The sequence below is a fragment of the Nuphar pumila genome, chromosome 15 (genome assembly GCF_984573655.1).
Source record: "Nuphar pumila chromosome 15, dmNupPumi1.hap1.1, whole genome shotgun sequence".
In the NCBI taxonomy this organism is placed as follows: Eukaryota; Viridiplantae; Streptophyta; class Magnoliopsida; order Nymphaeales; family Nymphaeaceae; genus Nuphar; species Nuphar pumila.
In genome coordinates, this window is record NC_143263.1 from 52546978 (window position 1) to 52552115 (window position 5138).

A 5138-nucleotide genomic window follows, 5' to 3' on the forward strand; every position below is an offset into this window, starting at 1 on the left:
ATTTTCTGTGCAAAAATTCGGTGTTTTCCAAAAAATTTTATTCTATTCACTTTATTGACGTGTTATTTGACTGCAGACCAAATTTCAGCCCATTCGGAGTTGATTTGGTCTGATTTTTAAGCATTTTTCGAAAAACCGCTTTTTCTGGATTTCAAATTACAGGACTTTCGATATCCTGATTTTTCCCAGATTTGAAACGCTTATATCTGGACTTCCAGATATTGTTTTTCCATTCTGTAAAAACTGTCAGATTGTGTAATCTGTCAGTTGCAGAACAGAACAAATTTCAGGAAAATCGAACCTCGTTTGCCCTGTCAAACAGTGGTTTTCCGATAACCTGTCAGAATGCTATTTTACACTAGTTATGGGCAGTTTCGTAATTTTCTTAGTTTCGGCATTTTAGACTTGTTTTCAGTATTTTCTGCATTTTAGGAGTTGCATAATCATCATACAGCATTAGTAGAATTAATTTGGTTAATTTTAGAATTAATTTAGTATTTTATTTAATTTTTGTTTGATAAGTAGCATTTGTTTTATTATTTTCATAAAATTAGAATTAGTTTTAGTTATTGTTTGCATTGTTAGAATAGAATACTAACTTTGTATTTTTCTGCATTTTTAGGTTGAAAAGCATATTTAGTTTCCAGGGTTATTGTCCAAGTGCGAAGATTCTCTAATTGGCGAAGAGACAGAAATACCCTTGGTGTGGAGCAGAAGACTGAGTGCTTTTTCATTTTCATTTCAGTGATTAATTGTAGTTGTATTAACTTTAAAATTGTAGATTGATATTTGTAATTAATAAATCAAATTTTTTAGACATATCGTGATTAATTCCTGTTCCCTGAGGATTCGACCCGTACTTACCACTTTGTGGAAAGTCGGTTTTTATATTTTTGGTTGATGATTTTCCAAAGTTTTATTGAAAATAATTGTTTTAAAAAAATCATTTCAAAATATCAACCAAATTTTGGCGTCGTTGACGGGGAACGGTGAATTAATTACTATATTTCTTAGAGTTTGATTTATTAATTTGTTTTAGTTAGTTAATTAGTTGTTTTCTTTTTAGTTAGTAGGATTAGTAAGTGAATATAGGATTAACATAGTTAGTAAATATAGGATTCACGTACTGTTCTTTTTAGGATTCACTTAATTATCATTCTGCAAGGAGCGATTAGACAGGTGGGTTTTAGAAAAATATAGTTTATGATTTCCTGTATTTATTTGTTTGTTCTAGCATTTTAGAATAGTTTGCTTTGTTATTTTTTTTTATTTTTTATTTTTTTATTTATTTAGTTATAGAATTCTGACATAGCTAGATAGCATATCTGTTTGTTTTTAGTTACTGTTATTTGTTTATTTACATTTTAGTACCCGTGTTAGTTTAGATTTAGAGTTAGGTCGTTTGCTTACATCTGGTCTTAGTACCAGTGTATGCAGGGGCGACGAGGTTTAGGAACCCCATTACACCCATTTGTTGACAACCCAGAGAGAATTTTACATTCTCATCGAAGTTCGGCAACAATGGCTGACATGGATCCTCCACCTCCACCCCCAGTTCATTCACGCCCTCTACGGGAATACTTCATTCCCACAGACTATGTTCAGGCATCCTGCATTCAGAGACCCGATGTAGGAGCGCCACATTATGAGATTAAGGCCAGCATTATTTAGATGCTTCCATCCTTTTATGGCCTTAGTCACGAGGATCCCTACCGACATTTAGATGAATTTCTCGAAATTTGTTCTACTGTTAAGATACAGAATTTCGATGATGATGCTTTGAGATTGACTCTATTCCCTTTCTCATTGAAGGACAAAGCCAAGTATTGGCTAAAGTCCTTAGATTCTGTAGAAATAGAGTCATGGGATCAATTGCAACAGGAGTTTCTTCAGAAATATTTTCCCATTGGTCGTACGAACCAATATCGTAGAGCCATCACTAGCTTTTCAGAGCTAGATGGTGAGCGCTTTCATGAGACCTGGGAGAGAATGAAGGATCTCCTCAGGAAATGTCCCCATCATCAGATGCCGAAATGGCAACTGGTGCAGAGCTTCTACGATGGATTGTCTGACAAGAATCGTCAGATGATCGACTCTTCGTGTGGAGGGACATTCATGCTGAAGAGCGAGGACGAAGCATGGAGGCTATTTGATACATTGGCCGAGAATTCACTCCACCACGCTTCAAGCTCTCATTCGGATAGAGCCACACCCAGCATTCAGAAGAAAGCTGGTGTTCTTGAGATTGGTCCATCTACTGCACTACAGTGCAAGGTAGACATGATTGCTCAGAAGCTGGACCAACTTCTCTCAGGACCATCCACTACACAGCAGGTGTGTACTCTTTGTGCCAGTCCGGCACACGAGATCACTGAGTGCCCTTCGAGCAAACTAGAAAACATTATTTCATAAAATCATGCATATTTAAATGTTAATAAACCCTGAATTATATGCATGATCAAATACCCCCATGCTTATGTTTTGCTAGTCCTCGAGCAAACTAGAAAAATGCAAGAAATCAAACTATCACCTAACTCACTTTCGTAGGAATCACGGTTGCATTTAGCTCATGCAACAAGCCCTTTCAACCCCTGGGTTACCCCAGTGGACGAGTAAGGTCTCGTGAGGGTTTGCAATGATGCTACCCACAAACATCTCTGTCATGTATGCATAATATTATACATCCTCACAATCAGTAGATAATCAAAGACTTTATTTTCACAAATATTTCCTGTTATTTCAAAATCAAAATATAATTAGAGTCTTTTATGCACCACCACAGAAAAGAATTTCTTTCACTTTTCTAAAATATCACAATTATTTATGTTTTATTCTTAGAAAATCCAATAAAAACATATTATTATTTACTTATCCTCACTCATATGTTTTCTGTACAGGTTTTCTCAATCACACTTCTAAGCATTAAACTTTTCTTTCTTTTTAAGCTCTTTTATCTCTCTTTTTTTTTTCTTTCTTTTCACGCTTTTTCTTTTTGTGCACTTATTTTTCTCATATAGCTTGCGTGTGGTCTGCTTTTATGCCTTGTGCAATGTCAATATCTTTTATACTTTTTCAATACATACAAAAAGATATCAACTAAGACATAAAAGTGACTTCCTTCATTCACCTTTATAACATGAGAATCAAACATTTCAACTTGTATCTGTTCTCAGTTACTTAGGATCATGAAGTTTTCCACTCTCCTTTTCGAAAATGGAATTAAAAGTTTTAACTTACATCTAAGTTCCATCTACTAAGGATTGTGAAATTATCCAAACAACCTAACACATGCTATATTTTTTTCTTTTGAGCTCATTTTTTACGCTTTTGTTCATTTGCTTAGTTTTTCAAAAATAAAACTATGCATATTCATATTTATGATTCAAAATAAACTTTAACATGTATCTATAATCATTTCCTCGAAATCCGCATAAACAACCATAATTTTTAGATCTATGTCAGAAAAAAAATTTCGTGGGGCTTAAAAATCCTCTAAAAACATCAGATTTGAAATAACATTCATATAAGTTTAAACTCTTTCTTTAAAAATCTACTTTTCATGAAATATGTGTAAACATGTGCAAGATCGTAAACAGAAATATCAAGGTGTGCACTCTACACCCTCCCCCATGCTTGAATGACACTGTCCCAGTGGCACTCCCCCATGCTTGAATGAAACTACGTGAATGCACATGAGAGAAATAAATGAGGGAAAAGAGTAGAATAACCTGACATGAATTAAAAATATACGTTCTATGAATGTAATGAATGCAATGTATTAATGACAAAATATGAAACTCATAGAAAAGATAGAAAACAAAAAATAAAACCAAATGAAATCTACAAATCCTAACAACAAATGTAATACTGTACAGAATATGAAAAAACACATCCTAACAACAATACATGAAACTCATGAATGAAACAAAAAGAACATGAAAAACTCATGAAAGAGTAAAAACAAAATAAAATCTATAAATTCTAAACAAATCTAATAATATACAAGATATGGGTTGCTCCCATAAAGTGCTAAGTTTCACGTCCCCAGCCAGACGGATCCCTGGAAAAACCTTCATCGTCCATGAGATCAATGGACATGAAGTCAGACTCAACCGGGCTCTATGAAGAAAAAAGTGTCATCTGTGACACTACGCACTGTGTTTCCATCCCTTCTACCTCCAAATGTAGTATCATGACTCTCTTGACATGAAGAACTGAGATTAGTCTCATGTGAGAGACTGGTCAGGAAATGAGAGTCTAGGACCGACCGAGTATCAATGAATGCTACTTCAGACAAGTGGTGAATATGATCTGGCTTGACTTGGTCAAGCACCTTCTGCATCTGCACCTCTTGCTTACTCAAAACGATTGGTGATCCTAAAGGATGAGGAAATGGGGCTTTATATGATGAAAATGTATGTTGTGAGTAAAGCCCTTCCTGCTGAGGTAATATGGAAATCGACTCGTCAGTAGAAGTGATATGGGGCTCATGAGTCGATTCCTGAGTGGAGTGGCACTCCTTCCCATACTGAAGGGATGTAATAGATTTGACTTGCTCATGATGTGAATCAGTGGGTTGCAAGTCAAATGACATTGAATCCTCTCCCTTTGAGACAACAGACTGACTATGAAGGTTCCCCTGATTTTGCCTACTCAATGTCTGAGCTAACTGCCCCATTTGAGTCTCTAGCTTGGCTATTGACTGCGTATGGGAACAAAGAGTAGCCTTGATATCAGAAAAGGCTTCTAACATCTTCTCTTGAAATGATGAACTTGGAATGGGCTCCTGAGGAGAAGGTAGACAATACTGGGAATGAACCTGTGGAAATATAGGATGCGAGTAACCTTGGAAGGGTTACTGGGTCTATACTGTGTCTGGGAGGGCTGATGGGCTGGGGGAATGGATTGGTTTCGCCAACCTGGGTTATATGAGGATGTAAATGAATCGGGCATGGGTTTAGCGAAACCTTGGGCAGCATTCACCTGCTCCTGAACGAATTCAGGATATAATGGCGCTGCCGGACAATCCGCAACACAGTGTGCAGGGCTAGCACATATCTCGCACACTCTTTCTATTGGATTTCTCGAAGAATTGGCTAGGAATTGATCTAACTTCCTAGTCAATTGGTCAACCTTGG

The 5138-nt window shown here is 36.2% G+C and overlaps 1 non-coding gene across 1 annotated transcript; it reads right to left on the reverse strand.

Annotated features, from left to right (window-relative positions):
- Positions 1–1924: 1924 nt before the first annotated feature.
- LOC149815394 (small nucleolar RNA R71) lies at positions 1925–2027 on the reverse strand. Its single transcript, XR_016428185.1, has one exon. It is a non-coding gene; the product is annotated as a small nucleolar RNA R71 (small nucleolar RNA).
- Positions 2028–5138: the final 3111 nt, after the last annotated feature.